Source organism: Sceloporus undulatus, chromosome 3 (assembly GCF_019175285.1).
Source record: "Sceloporus undulatus isolate JIND9_A2432 ecotype Alabama chromosome 3, SceUnd_v1.1, whole genome shotgun sequence".
In the NCBI taxonomy this organism is placed as follows: Eukaryota; Metazoa; Chordata; class Lepidosauria; order Squamata; family Phrynosomatidae; genus Sceloporus; species Sceloporus undulatus.
Window position 1 is genome coordinate 5,173,330 of NC_056524.1, and position 19,801 is coordinate 5,193,130.

General features: G+C 43.5%; 1 protein-coding gene across 6 annotated transcripts in view; it reads right to left on the minus strand.

The window, feature by feature from the left end:
• P2RY6 (pyrimidinergic receptor P2Y6) overlaps positions 1 to 19,801 on the minus strand; it is an 82,906-nt gene that overhangs the window by 31,657 nt on the left and 31,448 nt on the right. The window contains exons 1-2 of one of the 6 annotated variants that reach the window (XM_042458312.1): positions 10,268 to 10,540; positions 10,033 to 10,143 (exon numbers count right to left, since the gene is read on the minus strand). The exons of 3 other annotated variants lie outside the window; for them this stretch is intronic. The gene's annotated coding sequence lies outside the window, so the exon portion shown is untranslated. Of the gene's footprint in view, positions 1 to 10,032; positions 10,144 to 10,267; positions 10,541 to 10,593; positions 10,649 to 19,801 lie in introns of those variants that run through there. 2 more of the 6 variants (XM_042458311.1, XM_042458313.1) reach the window with 2 other exon arrangements.

Sequence of the window (19,801 nt, forward strand, 5' to 3'; positions counted from 1 at the left end):
AGGGGCTAGCCTGAAGCAGGAGGCTCCTCCCTCCCAACTGTCATCGTTCGGCCTCTGAGGGAGAGAGAAGGCGTGCCCAGTACCATCAGGGGCTAGCCTGAAGAAGGAGGCTCCTCCCTCCTAACGTCATCTTTCGGCCTCTGAGGGAGAAAGAAGGCTGGCCCAGTAAATCAGGGCTAGCCTGAAGAAGGAGGCTCCTCCCCTCCTAACTGTCATCTTTCGGCCTCTGAGGGAGAGAGAGAGGCTGGCCCAGTACCATCAGGGGCTGGCCTAAGACAGAGGCTCCTCCCCCCTAACTGTCATCGTTCGGCCTCTGAGGGAGAGAGAAGGCTGGCCCAGTACCATCAGGGGCTGGCCTGAAGAAGGAGGCTCCTCCCTCCCCAACTGTCATCGTTCGGCCTCTGAGGGAGAGAGAAGGCTGGCCCAGTACCATCAGGCTAGCCTGAAGCAGAGCTCCTCCCTCCTAACTGTCATCATCGGCCTCTGAGGGAGAGAGAAGGCTGGCCCAGTACCATCAGGGGTAGCCTGAAGAAGGAGGCTCCCTCCCTCCCTAACTGTAGGTTTGGCCTCTGAGGGAGAGAGAAGGCTGGCCCAGTACCATCAGGGGTAGCCTGAAGAAGGAGGCTCCTCCCTCCCTAACTGTCATCTTTCGGCCTCTGAGGAGAGAGAAGGCTGGCCCAGTACCATCAGGGGCTAGCCTGAAGAAGGGAGCTCCCCTTCCCTAACTGTCACTTTCGGCACTGAGGGAGAGAGAAGGCTGGCCCATACCATCAGGGGCTAGCCTGAAGAAAGAGGCTCCTCCCCTCCCTAATGTTCATTTCGGCCTCTGAGGGAGAAGAAGGCTGGCCCAGTACCATCAGGGGCTAGCCTGAAGAAGGAGGCTCCTCCCTCCCAACTGTCATATTTGCGGCCCTGAGGGAGAGAGAAGGCTGGCCCAGTACCATCAGGGGCTAGCCTGAAGACAGAGGCTCCTCCCTCCCTAACTGTCATCGTTCGGCCTCTGAGGAGAGAGAAGGCTGGCCCAGTACCATCAGGGGCTGGCCTGAAGAAGGAGGCTCCTCCCTCCCCAACTGTCATCGTTCGGCCTCTGAGGGGAGAGAGAAGGCTGGCCCAGTACCATCAGGGGCTAGCTGAAGAAGGAGGCTCCTCTCCCCAACTTTCATCGTTCGGCCCTCGGAGGGAGAGAGAAGCGGTGCCCAGTACCATCAGGGGCTAGCCTGAAGAAGGAGGCTCCTCCCTCCCTAACTGTCATCTTTCAGCCTCTGAGGGAGAGAGAAGGCTGGCTCATTACCATCAGGGACCGCGAAGAAAGAGCCCTCCCCTCCGGTCCATCTGCCTTGTTCCAGCCTCAGAGGGAGAGAAGAATGCTGGACCTGATTCCCTCCCCCCCTCACCATTCCCTTCTCATTTTGTTTCGTGTCTTTTAGATTGTAAGCCTGTGGGCAGGGAACTGTCTGTTACCCCTCTATGTAAACCGCTCGGATTCCAGTGATTGGGCGGTATTAAATAAAACATTATTATATTATTATTATTATTTTATTATTATTAATTATTATTTAATATACCTAGCACCCAGGATTTTTTGTGGATTTTTCAGGCCAGTGGCCACATCTGGAAGAGTTTATTCCTGACATTTCACCAGGAATCTAAACTCTTTCAACTTTAAACTCTTCCAGACCACAGCGACATAGCCTGAAAAACCCACAAAAACTACCATTGGACGCCAGCCATGAAAGCCTTTGTACTTCACTAGTTAGCACCCACACCCATTCACACATGGCTGTGTAACACTGAAGAATGAACGCAGTTTGACATTGCTTAATTGTCACAAGCACAGTCCTGTGGAATCCTGGGATTGTAGTTGGTTGTGGCATCAGGCTCTCTGACAGAGAAGGTAAAATATCTCACAAAACTACCAATTCCATTATTCTCACAGCATGGAGCCATGGCATTTAAAGCAGTGTCAACTGTATTCATTCTGCAGTGCAGATGCAGCAAGGGCATTAGAATGTACGTCTGAATTCAAGACCTTATACAGTGGCACTAGCAGCACAAGTACCCCAATCTGCATCTGCACTGCAGAAATAATGCACTTTGATACTACATTAACCATGGAGCCAGGGCAGTTAAAGCTTGGTGCAAACTACAGTATATTAATCCTGCAGTGTTGATGTCCACCATGTCCTAGGTTTCAAAAATATAGCCATGTTAGTCTGTAGAATCAGTATGTAGAGAGATCTTGTAGCACCTTTGAGACTAACAGAAAGAAAGAAATTGGTAGCATGATGCCAATGCTCCCAGGTTTGTTTATTCCACTGTTGAATGGCATATCTTCCAAAGTGATGACCTGTTGTGCACTAGACTAGCAGCTAGATTTTTTCAGTTTCAGACAGACAAAATTAGGATGCTTTGAGTAACTTCTTTCTCCAGGACCTTTCTCATGGCTTGTCACTACTGCCTGCACTAGTGAAATTACACCAGTATAGTGCACCAGTAAGACACCAGGTGAGATATGCCAGTAATGACCGACAAGTGCATGCAAGGATGGACACCTGAGCCCTATCTACAAAAGGGTCAGACACAAATCATAGAATCATAGAGTTGGAAGAGACCACAAGGGCCATCTAGTCCAGCCCCCTGCCATGCAGGAAATTTCAATCAAAGCATACTTGATAGATGGCATTCCAGCCTCTCTTGAAGACCTCCAAAGGAAGAGACTCTGCCACTCTCCAAGGGAGTGTGTTCCACTGTTGAACAACCTTACTGTCAGGATGTTCCTCCTAAGTTGAGGTGGAATCTCTTTTCTTGTAGCTTGCATCCATTGTCCAGGGGCGTTCTCTGGAGCAGCAGAAAACAAGCTGCTCCCTCCCAATGTGACATCCCTTCTATAAATATTAAACAGGGCTATCTATCAGCTCTTAATCTTCATTCTCCAGGTGAAACATCTGCAGCTCTCTAAGGCATTCCTCAGAGGGCTTCATGGTTTCAAAACCCTTCCACATAGAGCGCCCTCCTTCAGTACCAGAAAATTCGTATTAAAAAACAAGCAGAATATGGGCAACCTAGGACGCTCTGTGGATGACCTCAATGTGACTGTTGTTGAAGGAAGGAACATCAGCCTTTAATGATAGCAACACAAAGCTAGTGAGCTCCAGTTCATAAAGAGATTCAACATCTCCCTGGCTCAAACAGCCACAAAGGCATTTTATCACTTGATGAGTTTGATCAGCTGAGCAACCTACAGAAGTCTGTGTTATCACCCAGCAACGTTTTGTGAATGGCCATTGTTAGATCATGTTCACTGTTTTCTCCTTTAACAGTTCACTGAAACATTGATTCTGTTTCAATGCACTTCTGAGAAGCATGTGAAAGGCAGGAATCATATCACGGCCTTTATACGGAATCTTGATGTTATATTGCACAACAACTTGAAGATATAAGACTCAATTATGGGGCCATATTCAAAAAGGATGTTGACAAATTGGAGTGTGGTCCAGAGGAAGGCACTAAAACGGCGAAGGGTCTGGAAACCATGCCCTGTAAAGAAAGACTTAGGGAGCTGTGGATGTTTAGCCGGGAGAAGAGAAGGTTAAAGGTGATATGATAGCCCTGTTTAAATATTTGAAGGATGTCATATTGAGGAGGGAGCAAGCTTATTTCTGTGCTCCAGAGAACAGGACCCGGAACAATGGGAGAGCTCCAGGAAAGAGATTCCAGCTCAACATTAGGAAGAACTTCCTGACAGTAAGGCTGTTTGACAGTGGAACACATTCCCTCGGAGGGTGATAGAGTCTCTTCCTTTGGAAGTCTTGAAACAGAGGCTGGATGGCCATCTGTCGAATGCTTTGATTGTGATTTCCTGCAGGGCAGAATGTGGTTGGACTGGATGGCCCTTGGGTCCTTCCAACTCTACGATTCTATGATCCTATGATTTCATGACTGCTAAAAAGACCAATAAATGGACCCTAGAGCAAATCAGGTACAAACTCTCCCTAGAAGCAAGATGACAAAACGAGGTTGTGTTTGGTCATATCATGAGAAGTCATGACTCACTAGAAAATGCTATGATGCTTCGCAAAGTTGAGGCAATAGAAAGAGGAAACACATTCCAGATGGACAATTAGACAGCCACAAGCCATGAATCTGCAACATCTGAGCAGGTCAGTTGAGGATGTGGGAGACTTGGGGGTCTCTAATTCATAGTCACAAAAGTTATAAACGGACTTGAAGGCAGTTAACAACAACAATTTGACACCTCTTCAAATACTTCAGAAGGAACGACCTTGAGGTCCCTGGTCAACTGCTCTTCTGAGGACCTTGCAGACTTAGCACAGCCTTGGCTTCCTTCAGTGAACCAAGCACCTGTAATACAGTCTTCTTCTTTTCCTACTGCCGTCTACCCCAATTTGACTTGAAGGCAGTTAACAAAAACACAGAGGTGTTGCCCTAACCTTAACAGAGTCGGGCAGAACAGAGAAGTCTAGGGAAGAAAAACATCAAAGTATAGCTAAATTTTATTAAGAAAATGAAGGAATGGTTTTATATGTAAAAGGGGTGGGTTAAAGCTGTTGCCAAACTATTAGGCAGCAGGGATCTGGGTCTGTTGCAACCCGGATGTCGAAAAATAATACTCAAACCTGTCAGCAAAAATGCTGATATAGCCAATAAGTACTAGGCTAAAAACTATAAATCCCAACGAATGAACAGAGTGAGGGAATGTTTGACATACAAGATGAAGGTGAATCAAGTATTTAACAATCCATAGATACAAATGGGAGGGATAACAGTACATGCCCATTACAAATGAGAAAATGTTTAAAAACGACCAAACGCGTTTTGACACTAAGTCTTCTTCATGGTCATATGGAGACCATTGTAGAAAACAATTGCAAATAAACTGTTGTAACAGCTAGGAGGAATAACAATGTGTGTAGGCACATCCGGTAAAGGTAAGTAATTATTTGTCCAATATAGACCTAAAAGTATCCGCACACACACACACACATATAAGCAATTTCTGAATTTTAGTAAAGGGAATTTTTAAAGGGGATATTGAAGGCAGCTAACAACAACAATAAATCTAATACTTCCTTACACAATAGTTCTGCCAGGTTGCATAACATGTGGTGAGTAGTGTTTCAATGCATCTCTACTCCTTTAAACCAAATGGCTGTGATAATGCCCTAGGAGACAGACTGACCAGATGTCCAAACCATAAAGGAGGACAAGGCACCATGGAGGACATGACGGAATAAAAGCTCAAAACACTCATATAAAGATACATACATGATTCTTAGTCATGCTCAAAATGGACAACATGCTGAAATTCTTCCCGGACAGAAGACAGAAATGGAGGACATGTCCTGGAAAAGGAGGACCTGCCTAGGAGGAGAGCTTTATTGCACCATTCGCCAGCTGCCCTCTTTTGGACCTCTGCATGAATGTGCTGGGGGACATTGATCATCTGTCACTGCACATAGGATCATTGCCATTGTTTTCAAGGGGCCTCTGAACTTTGACATGTGTATTACAAAAGACAAGGGCTCAGGGTAAATCCATGAATTTTTTTAGTTAAAAAACACAGAACTTGTATTGAGTTCTAGAAGGTGAAGTTTTTCTTCCTACCCACTTTCCTCTCACCATGCATAATTTTATACACCTGTATCATGCTCCACTCCCTATTTTACTTTTTTCCTCAGCTAAATAGCTATCACTGTCATAAATGAGTCAACTGCGTTTTGAATCAGCAGTGTGATGTGGGAGCTTAAAAAGGCCAGTGCAATCCTCAGCTGCATCAACAGAAGTATAGTGCGCAATCAAAGGAAATAGTAGGGCCATTCCATTCTGCTTTGGTTAGACTGCACCTGGAAACCTGTGTCCAGTTTTGGGCACCACATTAATGCACATCTTCTTACTTTTGGGATTTCAGCAACAATGCATTTCTGATATTACTTTATTTGTGCAATTGCGTGTGATAATCATTTGCACAATTACTCACCATTTCTGCTCCATTTGCGGGATGCGTTTTAATCTCTCTTTAATGCCGAAATCAGCCCCAGTGTGATAAACTCTTTAGGGAGGTCTGGAATAGCAGCCAGTTCCAGCTCAGGACAGGAAGGAGTAATGCATTGCTACTCAAAATGGTCCATTGGTTGCTGATCTGTGACGAGTTTCCGGGAAAGAAAGGAACAATTGTACCCAATGGGCACAAATATGGTGCCAGTCCCTGATACAGTGGGGAAAAAATAATTGCCACTTTCCCACATCAGACAGCCTGAGAAGAACAGGATTAGGAGACTGAAGGAGGAACTGTCAAAAATGAGAAACAATATGTTGCATGCCCCATGACTGAGATGCTGCAGAAATAGAACTTACATATATATGTGTCTTCAAGTCGTTTTGATTTAGGGTGACCCTGACGCATGAACCTATCATTGGGTTTTCTTGGGAAGATTTGTTCAGAAGGGTTTGCCCTTGCCTTGCTCTGAAGGTGAGAGAATGTGACTTGTCCCAAGGTCACCTAATGGGTCTCCATGGCTGAGTGGGAATTTGAACTCTGGTCTCCAGAGTCATAGGCCAACGCTAAAACCCCACTGGCTCTGTGTGTGTATGTATATATGTGTATGTATATACTGGATATACTCATGTATAAGTCTAGAAATTTTAGTAAAAAACTGACCCCAAAAAGCTGGGTCGACTTATCCATCGGTCAGATTAAGTACTGTGTTTTCACTCTTTCCCATCTCTGAGTAGTGGCAAAAGGTAAGAGCTTAGTCCCTCCTGGGAGCAACCAAAATAAGCACCAATCCCAACTACTCTTTCTACCATGATGTACTTCTGGCGTTTTTTAATGCTTGGATGGGGAAATGGCACTGGTGGCACCTCTTTGGTGCTTCCCCTCAAAGAAGTGCTGGGAGGAATCAGGATAAGAGGGAACATAAGACATTTATGTATGAAGATAGTAAACTTCATCCATCCTTTGCTATATGCCCCTAAGTTTTATGCTTGACTTATCCACGAGTCATATCAAAATCCATAATTTTGGTTCCAAACCTTGCCCTCGACTTATACATGAGGCTGACTTATAGTCCAGTATATAGGATATGCATGTGTTTGAGTGTGTGTGCGTGTGTGTGCACGCGCACACACACACATATTGCAATGCTTTCAGTTTTCTACAGTTGCAGCCTTCTTACATATACAAAAGAAAGAGAGTAATGTACACAAACACAGACACAAGCACACAACACATCCAAAGTTCCATTTCTAGACCCAGAAGGGGATCTGACCTGTTTCATTCTTGCTGTACAGACTGGACTTCCTCATTTTGTCATAAAAATGTTCCTTTCTAAGGAAGTCTGATGCTCTTTTCTTTTCAACACTGAAAGAGAAAACCAACATCTTGTGGCCTGCAAGAGGTCCTACCAGATCCCTGAAATACTCTGGTAGCCCAAGGTGTTTGAAGAACAGGTGAGAGCCCAACGCTTGTATGCCAGAAAGATTTTAGCAGATGCTGCCCTAACCGTGCCCACTTTCATTCTGTCTTCAGTGCTCAGATCTCCATTGGATCACCCTTTCACCCTATCTGCCTGTCAATCAGGGTGACCAAATGTCATAACCATAAAGGAGGACAAGGCACCACAAAATCTAGGATGTTCAAGGAAAATGGAGGACATTACAAAAAGAAAGCTAAAAAACCTAATACAAATATGCGACATACATTTGACTATAAGTCGACCTCATATATAAGTCGAGGGCAGGTTTTGGGGCCAAAATTATAAATTTTGATATAACCCAGGATAAGTCAAAGGTAAATGATTCCCAATTGGCAAAGGGGTCTGGTTGCAACCTTACACTCTATTTGTTTAACTTGTATGCAAAAAGTATCATTTAAAAAGTAGTCTTGGACACAGAAGGAAGTACGGGAACACTTTTACTATTTCGGTTTCCTCATTGCCTCTAGGTTGTAATTGTGTGGATCTTCCATGGTCGTTGTTATTGTTTTCTTTATGTTGAGCAATAAGCCTGCCTTTGCACTTTCTTTTAGCGTTCTTAGTAGTTGCTCCAGGTCTGCGATATTTTCTGTTAGGACTCATCTCATTCCTTCATCCTCTCTTCACTCCTCTGAGCAAGACAAAGGCTTAGCATTGTACTTTATGAACAACAAAATCTTAACTGAATCTATATTCAAATTATTCCTTTCATTTGTCCATTGTGTTTAAATTAAGGGAAAAACCCCTTTCAACATTTGCATGGTGTCCTCAAGCAGTCCATTGCCCAATACATTTGTTGTCTTTTTCCCCTCCGAGAAAGGAACGCTCCCTGAGCTCTGGGTGCGAGTCTTGTCTGCTGCTGCTCCTAGGAATAAAGAACTGTAAAAGGATCCATCCTCGATCCTCTATTTGCAGCAAGGACAGATTGCCAAGCAGACACATTTCTCAAAGGGAATGAGCAAATGTGGAGTTAGGCAACAGGCTTCTTTTTTGTTGTTAACTGCCTTCATGTGAATCTCGACCCACAGTGACTCTGCGGATAAGACATCTCTAAGACCCCTACTGCTCTACTGCTCTGCCCAACTCCTGAAAACTCATACTCATGATCTCTTTAATATTATTACTGTTGTTGTTAGTAGTAACATTTATTTATAGAGTGCTGTACAGTTTGCACAGTGGTTTACGTAGGAAGGGTTAAAAAAAGAAAGAATAAAAACCTGCCAAGTGGCGTACAATCTAAAATAACAACATTACATGATTAAAATATCTCTAAAACAATACTAATTAGAATACAATAAAAACAAATACATCCATCTTGAATGTGGCCTTCCTCTCTTTCTACTTCCCTCCACCTTTCCTAGCATTATTGTTTTTCCCAGTGATTCATGTCTTCTCACAATGTGTCCAAAGTATACCAGCCTAAGTTTTGTCATCTTTGCTTCCAGGGAGATTTCAGGTTTGATTGGTTCAAGGACTCATTTGTTGTCATACGGTGAACTCGCCACGGGTCAAGAGCGTAAGAGGGGTGCCCCAAAGAAGAGATACAAGGACTCCCTGAAACAACATCTCAGGCTTGGCCAAATCGATCATCAACAATGGTCCTCCCTGGCCTCGCATCGGGAGGCATGGAGATGCACTATCCATGATTCCGCAGCCTTCTTTGAAAGCTCACGCCGAACGAGTCTCGAAGAGAAATGACAACGCAGAAAGAATCACAACCCAGAAACATCACCCAAGGAGACTTTCTGCTGTGCTTTCTGCAACCAGACTTGTTTATCTCAGATTGGCCTTTTTAGTCATCAACGCACTTGTAGAAAGCGCAAGATGAGTCCTTCCTGAATCTTCGTTCGCGAAGTAAAGCCAGAGAGAGAGAGTATCCTCATCACTCTTTTCCAGCACCACATCTCAAATGAAGGCATTTTCTTCTTATCTTTTTTGTTTAACTGTCCAGCTCTCGCATCCATACCTGGTAATAGGAAATACAATGGCTTGTACAATTCTAACTTTTGTGCTGAGCTTCTTCACCATGCCCAAAAATGTAGGACATTTTGGCATTCCTCCTGGACAGAAGGTTGAAATGTAGGACATATTCTGGAAAAGGAGGATATCTGGTCACCTTACCATCAATGAAAATACGCGCTACAGTTTTATGTATTTACACTTTTATGTGTTTTCAACTGCACTGTTCTTTTCACATTGAGAGTTACTCTGGGACTCATTTTTCGGGAAAGAGCGGGATACAAATAAATATCATCATCATCATCATCATCATCATCCAGGTATGAATGGAATGCAAGGCAGCAGCAGGATAAATATGATGCCGTTTGATATAGCCTGGTCAAAAACACTTCTTCTGTTAAAATCTCGCTTTTTAGCTTCATCTGATAAAGTCCTAACTCTGGCTGGCTAGTTGTGTGCAAACTCAATTATGCCAGCATCAAACCTGGCTGCATCCTATCATCCCCAGAGATCAGCATGCAAGCAATTGCTATGTCAAGTTACAACTTCCTACTCATCTCTTAACAAGTTTCTCTCTCACCTTTGTTTTCCTTGTTGTTTGTCTTCTTCTTTGGATCACTTGAAAAGCCTTCCTGTCTCTCCGATTTGCTAGTCAGGAAGATAAAGATCTGGGACTTTCCCAGACTTAAGCCTGTTTGCAAAAGAACATTGGGACAGTCTTGGTGAAAAAGATTAAATATGTGATATTTTGTTTATGGCCTTGTCGCTTCAGATCTGAATCAGTGGCATTTTGTGTAAATAGAGAGAGTAAATACCTCTTGCAGCTCCCTGGAAGCAAAAAGAGGGAAAGTTTCCCAGTTCGGACTAAAAGTACAGCTGGCTGGTGAAGTTTTGAGAGTTGTAGTCCAAAACTGAGAAACATTTCTGAGTTAGTCTTGGATCAAAGCAAGAAGGCCCACAAATAGCGATTGCTCGATGCTGTGTGAGATGTAAATAGTTCATGTTTTCTGGCAGTTCTAATGTGGCATCACAAAGTTTGTCCCAAAGTTCAACTTCTGGAGAAATTCAGAAATGCAAACTGACAATGCAATTCTCTGCTTCCAATCCTCAAAATAAATACAGCAATTATCGTCCAACTCACCACCAAATAAGGGAAATGATAGATTGAAGTAAATTCTTTATTCCCTCCGCGCTGCCTTGTAAACACTGAAGGCAGTTTTGGCCCACCAAAGCATACACTGCATGCCAAATGTGTTTGCTTTTCATGGAGCAAAGAACTCAGGCTGGTTTCTGCTGGTAAACTTACTGTTTGTCCTTGTCTTTTAATTACATCTTGGGAAAGCCATATTCTAAGTAATTAGTTACACAAAGGCTGCAAATACACTGCAGAAATAATGTAGTTTGACACCGCTTTATCTGCCAGGGCTCCATGCCGTGGAACTCTTGGATTTGTAGTTTTGGGAGGTACTTACTTTTCTCTGCCAGCCAGCTCTGGTGCCAAAACAACCTACAAATCCCAGGATTCCATAGCATGGAGACATGACAGTTAAAGTGTTGTCAAACTGCTTTATGTCTGTATGTGGATACATCCTTAGACTTCCAAGGTAAAAAATTATTATTCCCCTAGCTCATTGTTATGGTATTCTAGGATTTGCAGTTTTGTGGGCTATTTAGCCTTCTTTGTCTGAGAGCTATGGTGCCACAACAAACTACAAATCCCAGGATTTCATAGGATGGTGCCATGATGGAGCGGTGTCAAACGGGTCTGGAGAGCAAAGTTCAGTTCCCTGCTCACCATGAAACTTGTTCAGAGGGGGTTTGCCATTGCCTCCCCTTGGGGCTGAGAGCATGTGATTTGCCCATGGTCATCCAGTGGGTTTCATGGCTGAGTGGGAGATTGAACCCTGGTCTGCAGAGCCGTAGATATCAAATACTGTATTCCTACAGTTTATCCTCCAGTCTCCCGATCAATCTAATTCAATATTGTCTATTCCCAATTAGAATAATAGAATCCTAGAGTTGGAAGAGACCCTAAGAGCCATCCAGCCCAACCCCCTTCTGCCATGCAGGAACTCTCCATCAAAGCATCCTCAATAGATGGCCATTCAGCCTCTGTTTAAAGACCTCCAAAGAAAGAGACTCCACTACACTCCAAGAAAGAGTGTTCCACTGTCAAACAGCTCTAACTGTCAGAAAGTTTCTCCTAAAGTTGAGCTGGAATCTCTTGTCCTGTAGCTTGCATCCATTGATCCATGTTCTAGTCTCTGGAGCAGCAGAAAACAAGCTTGCTGCATCCTCAATGTGATACTCCTTCAAATACTTAAACAGGGCAGTCATATCACCTCTTAATTGTCTCTTTTCCAGGCTAAACATACCCAGCTCCCAGGTCTCTCTTCATGAGGTATGGTTTCCAGACCTTTCACCAATTTGGTGGCCCTCCTTTGGACACATTCCAGCTTGTCAACATCCCTTTTGAATTGTGGTGCCCAGAACTGGACACAATATTATTCCAGGTGAGGCCTGACCAAAGCAGGATAGAGTGGCACTGTTCCTTCCCTTGATCTAGACACTATACTTCTATTGATGCAGCCTAAAATCACATTGTCCTTTTTAGCTGCCGCATCGCACTGTTAACTCATGTTCAATTTGTCGTCTACTATTAGGACTCCTAGATCCCTTTCACATGTACTCTCCTCAAGCCAGGTGTCCCACAACCTATAACTATGTGCGCATATATATATATATGCAATTGACAGTTGATCTCCAGGGGTTCAATGTTAGGGTTTTTTCATCCCCTCTCTTCTCATCCTTTTCACTCAAAATGCAAAAACTGAACCCAAGATGGTTCTCTGAGTTACAGGTACACAAAGCACAGCTTGTGGGCCACACGCAGCCACCAAACACTACTTTTCAGTCTCTCTGTTTTGCCTCTCTTCCCAAGCCTTCAACACTCCCCCCCCCCCCATGAATGTAGGCTGTGGGAAGATGTGGGAACAGGGCCTTTGCTGTTGTGGAGCCCCACTTTCAGAGTACCCCCCTTGAAGTACACCTATCTACTACAATGATGTCCTTCTCGTGCTAAGGGTGCAGCTATACTATAGAAATAATGCAGTTTGACAGCTTTGTCAGATTGGATTTCTGATCTTTGATGCAAAAAAAGACTTTCTAATGGCTCTCTTGCTATTATAAAGCTGCCTGATCCCCTAGGGAAGGTGCAGGGGTAGAGGGGGGAGATGAATCTTCAAGGCACTTTGCAAACATTAGCTGATTAATCAATCTGCAAAGCAGCCCCCAGCACTTTTTTATGGCCTTTTGGCAAATTGTGCAAGGCAGGCAAGAGATTGATGGATCCTGCAAACATGTGAAACGTCCATTACAGGCCGCCGTGGCTGGCAGCACTCAGCCGTCCGACAGGCTGGGAAGGGAAAGGAAACCACAATTGACCTGCTCTAAGGTATACGTTGACCAAGCAGCGGTTTCAATTCCAGAAGTTCCTGGATTTCCACAGCAGAAATCAGACCACAACTCTCCCTCGAAGGATGCATTAGCTATTGATTTCTTTTGTTGTTGTTTGGGTGAGGTTACGATGAGATTTCGGTAAAGAAGAAGGTAAACCGGTTATTCCTTGGATTCCAGGGATGGTTTTAAAAGATAGAAAAGAATCCTGTAAATGCCTTACACCTGAGTAAGTTCCCTTCTACAAAGCGGTTGTACTTTGGGGGTTGTTGTGCAAGGGACAGATTCAATTCGTGGTGTCATAAGCAAAACCCCACCAATGTAATAATATGATATCCTTAATCCCAACAAGAAGAAAGCCATTTAGGGTCAAAACACACTGCAGAAATAATTCAGTTTGAGACCACTTTAACTGCTCTGGCTCAGTGCTAGGGAATTATGGGAACTGTAGTTTGTTGTGGCACAAAAGCTCTCTGAGAAGGCTAAATATCTCACAAAACTACAGTTCCAAGAATTTCCTAGCATTGTGCCAGGGCAGTTAAAGTGGTCTCAAACTGGATTATTTCTGTAGTGTGTTTTGGCCCTCAGTCAATGGGGATTATCTATGCAATGAGTCACCATTTGACAATTTATTCAATGGGGAGATAACACCACAGATTGCACTTGGTCAATATTCAGCAGAAGGGTGGCATAACGCAGTGGTAGTCAAAGCCATGGCCCATAGATTGGTGCTGGTCTCCAAGCCATTGGCAGCTGGTCTGCAGTACGTTTCCAAGAAAGAAAGAATCTGTTGTAAAACCAATAGTCACAATTATGGTACTGCCAATCCCTAGATGACAAACAGAAAGGACTAGGAAAAAGTAATACATAAGAAAGTTTTAATATCTAAAATATTTAAAAAATGCACTTACAGTAATTTTCTGGCATCCAGGTAAACAGTGTGTAGACAAAGCAATACACTGTGCCAGAAAGCAAAAACAACAGGGAGTTTATACACTTCTGAAATACATACAAAATTAAAAGTATACACACATCCAATATGCATGGAAGATAAGAAGTATATGATTTTCCAAATAACATGCAAAATATAAAGTATAAAAATATCCAACATACAAAGTGCATGGAGAGAAGTACTTCCAGAGGACATATAAAATGAAAAGTATAAAAGTATCCAAACGCGTTTCGACTGAAGGCCTTCTTCAGTGGAAAATAAAGTTGTAGTAACAGCAAAATAATTATCCTATTTCCAGGGAGTCATCCAGTATATGTGAGTGGAGTTAATCAGGCATAAAATTCTGGATCCTGGATGCTCAGTAATATAGTAATATCAGCTAATGTACACAAAACATGTGTTGGTGGGTATAGATAGTCCTTTCTCTTATCAAGTGTAGACTCCATAACTTCCATTGCCTTATCATGGACTATATTAGTATAAAGAGATGCCACTGTTGGTCCCCTACAACAGATATCCGAAGAAGCACTAGCGCAGCCTAACCATCCCATTAACTAAGTCATAGCATCACAGAATCGTAGTGACGTAAGGGACCACAAGGGCCACCTAATCCAACCCCCTTCAGCCATGCAGGAAGATACAACAACAGCACTCCTGAAAGATGTCCATCTGACCTCTGTTTGAAGAACGCCAGGGAAGTCCACCACTTTCCAAGAAATTCGTCAGATAGCAAATAGGTAAATTATTGAGTTTGCTTCCAGATTGCTTCTAGATTGGTGGAAAGAAGTGTGAGTTCTTATGACATAGCCCCTCAGGGTTTGGTGCTTGTTGTTGCAGCCACAATGTTGTACATTTTATCCAAGGTTGATTCAGCCTTCCATCCTTCCATAGGTCAATAAAATGAGTATCCAGCTTGTTGGGGGCAATTGGCTTACAGATTGTAAAACGCATAGAGATTACTAGTTCACTGATAAACATTATATTGCCTCTGTGCCCTCTTAGATCATTCTTTTTGGGGACTGTTTCTAGCAATTTATTGGATCTTTCCAAATCGTTCCAAGATTTTTAAAAACTCAGGTACAGTTCACTGAGGCAGTCCTGTGGCTCACTGATCCGCTGATATGCTATTACTCTATATTAAAAAAGAGAAACGATTGAAGGATACCCTTAAATTAAATTAAAATTAATTAAATCAAAATTAAAAAAGAAACCCAATTGAAGGTGGAGATAAAATGTTGCAGCTGAGGTGTGGAATCACCAAAAAATAGTCCAGGACAAACAAAAGCATCGTTTGGCTATTATCTTTAATAGTGAGAAGGGGAGAACTGCGACAGCAAGCAACATAACCTTCTGACATATTTGCCTATATGAAATAGTTTAAGGGCAGCGCTGAAAGGGTTTTAGATAAATTTGCCAAGTATAAAGCTATCAATGGCTACACCAGTCATACATAACAGAGGCAGTAGGCTTCTTATTACCAGTTCTTGGGGAACATGGGTAGGAGGGTACTATCACACCCAACTTCTGCTTGTGAGTTTCCCATATTGGAAGAGACAAATCTGCCAGTTTCTCTCTCTCCCCCACACTTGACTTTTGCAACTTTTGGTACATTCTGATCAAAAAAGGAAATGAAACAAGATTCTTGCTCGTTCCTATTTCTGTAGACATCGAGGGCCCATTCACACGACACAATTTATATCACTGTCATTTGAAGTATGAGGTGCCACGGTTCTGTCCTGTGGAATCCTGTAGTTCAGCAAAAGCACAAAGAGCTTTCTGGCTGAAAATATTGGCGCGTTACAGAGCGCTGAAAAGCAGTGCTCTGCCTGCGCCGTCATTAGCTGCACCGAGAAGCCCCAGTGGCCAACCGCGAGGCTTCCCGGCGCAGCTAAAAAGAAGTGCCAAAATGGTCGCGGCTATGACGCCACAAGGCGCCAATGGTTCACTCGCGGCATCATATTAGCCGTGCAATGTGCGGACGCAATGCGTCCACTACATAAAGATGGCGGCCCCCGTGTGGAACGGGCACCGCCATTTTGTATGGACTCAGTCCATACTAGGGTTAGGGGCATCCGGAAGTGACACCCCTTTCTAACCCTAGTACGGACTGAGTCCGTACTATTATGTCTGTAACGGGCCTCTGTTTTTTAATGTTGTAAGCCTCCCTGATTCCCAGTCTTGGGAAAAGGGCAGGATATAAATAAACATCATCATCATCATCATCAAAATACTTCTCCCCAAATGGAAAATCTCAGGATCCCATTATATGGCGACATGGCAGTTAGTGGAATAACAGCACTATAATTCTGAAGTGTGAAAGGGCACCTTGTAAGCTACCGTGGGAATGAAATGTGGGACTATGCTGGCTTTTGGTCTGCTCTGGTTGGGAAGGGCTAGTGGGTCTCATGTCCCCAGGATTTAGCACCAAGGACAGCACTTTTAAACTATATTCTGGGCCTTGTCTGCATGAGCCAAAAAAAACTTTCCCCGTTCCGGTGTCCTCTTTGGATGATGCACTGTCCAAATTCCAGTTCAGGTGCAAAAACTCCAGACATCCTCTGCCACGTTCAGCACCAGAACTGGGAGTTGTTGTTGTTGTTGTTGTTGTTGTGTCCTTCAAGTCATTTCTGAATTATGGTGACCCTAAGACAAACCTACCATGAAGTTTTCCTACCAAGATTTATTCAGAAGAATTTTGCCCTTGCCTTCCTCTGAGGCTGAGAGCATGTAACTTGCTCAAGGTCACCCAGTTGGGGTTTCATGGCCAAGCCAGGATTTGAACCCTGTTTCCAGATTTATAGTCCAACACTCAAACTAGTACACCCATAATGCCCTAAAACCTCATTTTAAAAATGTACCTTTTACTCTGGATCTTCTGGGAACACCCAGAACCCTCCATTCCCACACTGGGGCAGCTGTCTGCACATAACTTTACTAAACTTTAAAGGAAGGGATCTCATATGGAGGAGGGAGCAAGCTTGTTTTCTCTTGCTCCAGAGACTAGAACACGGAGCAATGGATGCAAACTGCAGGAAAAGAGATTCCACCTCAACATTAGGAGGAACTTCTAAGGGCTGTTCGACAGTGGAAGACACACCTTCAAAGAGTGGTGGAGTCTCCTTCTTTGAATGTCTTTAAACAGAGACTGGATGACCATCTCTCAGGGATGCTTTGATGGAGAGTTCCTGCATGGCAGAAAGGGGTTGGACTGGATGGCCCTTGTGGTCTCTTCCAACTCTATGATTCTATGATTCTAGGATTTTCCATACCTTGGTTCAGTCAATCTGAATGGAGACCGCAGTCAAGAAATCAGAAGAAGACTAGGACTTGGAAGGGCAGCCATAAAAGAACTAGACAAGATCCTGAAGTGTCAAGATATATCAATGAATACTAAAGTTAGCATTCTCTGTGCCATTGTATTTCTAATTTGTGAAAACTGGATAGGTGTCTTGGAGATCGAAATCAACTTGACATCAGTTAATATGTACAAACAGTTAGGACGATGGGATTTCACGGTTCCTGCAAATTTCATGCATTTATGATAAAGCTTGGGAAAGTTAGTTTTGTGAACCATAGTTTCCAGAACTGTCCAGCCAGTATTGCCAGTAGGAGATGTAGTCCACAGAGTAACTTTTTAGTGTGCTACTAAATAGCACAATGGCTTCATTCACCTGCTAATGTCTGCCCCACTAATGAAAAAAGTTTAATGAAGCAAATCAAAGTCAGTTTTGGAGCCCCTGGCAAGAATCTGGCTCTAATTCCAGATGGGAGATTGCTTCCTGATGGCTGCTAGCCAGGTTTTCTTCATAATTAATGAAAACCTCCCCTCTCTATCTCTCTGTCACTGTGCCCTGTGTCAGCAAAAGCCCCTCTTAAGAAGGGCTCGCATTGATTGGAATGGCTTGCATTGATCGGGAAAATCAGCAACTGTCTCCCTTTTATACAGCTGTGCCACTTTACTCAACTCTCTTGAGTAAAGCCTTTAACAGAGATAATCAAGAAACAGCAGGTCCTGTATTAGGTGACCACAAGTTAGATTGGTGCAACTATTTATTTCAGATTGTTCTTCTGCTTGGAAGTTCCTGGGAACCAATATGCTGCAATAAAATTATAGCCAAGCTCCTGCATCATCTTTGAATAGTGTAAATCTACAATCTCATAGTTACAATGGAGCGGGTGGCAGTGGAGGGAGTGAGGAGTGACTGTTCTGTCACATTTTGGCATGGCAGAAGTGGGAGCTCTGCTTTGGATATGGCTGATGGGAGTTGCAATAGAATGCATGCAGAGGATGACACCAGATTGGGAAATGCTACGTATTTTTATCTGGAAAGCTGGTGAAAGAACAAGACAGGTGTTAGAGGAAGGGCTGATCATCCATGTCAATCCACTCCCACCAGGAGCTAGAGACACATTCAGAATGTTTTGCACTCACATCGTATGTTAGAATATAATAGATAATGTTAGAACTTGGAAGACAATCTAGTCCAACCCCCTGACATGCAGGGATCTACAGCTAAAGGGTACTGTTATTGTTGTCCTTGGGTGCCTTCAAGTCATTTCTAACTCATGGCAGTCCTAAGGCTCATGGGGTTTTCTTGGCATGTTTCTTCAAAGCGGGTTTGCCATTGCCATCCCCTGAGGCTGAGAGTATATGACTTGCCCAAGATCACCCAGTGGGTTTACATGAATGAGCCAGGATTTGAACTCGGTCTTGTAGAGCTATCAAGTCACCGGCTTCTCAGTGGAGCATGATTCTGCAATTTAGTTCTAACAGCAACCTTCACTACACAAACCACTGTTTCTCTCTACAGAAACCACTATTTACTGCTACCCTCCTTTGCCCAGCAAGTCCCACACAGAAGGGTGTGGTAAAGTAAAAGGGGAATGCTTTAGGTTTCCCCAAAGCAATCCATCTCCTCGGGCTTTGCTTTGCTCCTCAGGCAACAAGAACCAGTCCGACTGGTTGATAGTCTGTCACAGGAGGCAGATTGATTGCAGCAGAGAAAATAAAAAGTGAACAAAGGGAGAAAAAGGAAGACGAGAAGAGAAAAGAAAGGGAGTGCTGGCATCCTGAGCTCATGCTATGTGTAGATCTCTGCTTGCACATACATGGGCTGGAACACAAATGGGTCTCCTTGGATCCTGTGTTGACTCAGCCTTGCATCCTTCCAAGGTTGCTAAAACCAGTACCCAGCTTGTTGAACCCAACAGTTCATAAAACTGGGACAATTAGCTTACCCATTGTAAACTGCTTAGAGAGTGCTTAAGTGCACCGATAAGCGGTACAGAAACATACTTGCTATTGCTAAAGAGCCAGTTTCATGTACTGGTTTGAACATTAGACTACAACTCTGGAGATCAGGGTTTGATTCCCCAGGTGACCTTGGTATATACAGAGATCTTGTAGCACCTTTGAGACTAACTGAAAGAAAGAAGTTGGCAGCATGAGCTTTCACAGACTTCAGTCTATGTCCTCAGATGCATTTGGTGGAGTGGAAATCCAAGGACCTTGGATAAGTCACACACTCTCAGCCTCAGGCAATGGCAAACCTCCTCTGAACAATTCTTACCAAGTTGGAAGCAACCTGAAGGCACAGAACAACAACAACAACAAATTAAATTTAAAAAATTTAAAAATGAAAATACTGGACAGAGACTAGCTGCTGGGACACATAGTGTGAAAACGTTCCCATTTTGGAGGGTTGGGGATTGTGAAATTTTATGATTTATTATATTATGTATTTTTATCTTTTTATTGTAACCCACCTCGATCCATAGGCCCATCTGTGGACTGATTTTCTATATCCATGTCAGCCTGCATTCAGACTTGATTTTCTGCTCTGGGTTTGGTGAGTGATTTCTGTAGCACCTTGTTCTGATTTTCTGGATCATGACCTGTTTGGAGTTGGGCAAGTGTTGTGGACCTAGGGCTCAGATTTCT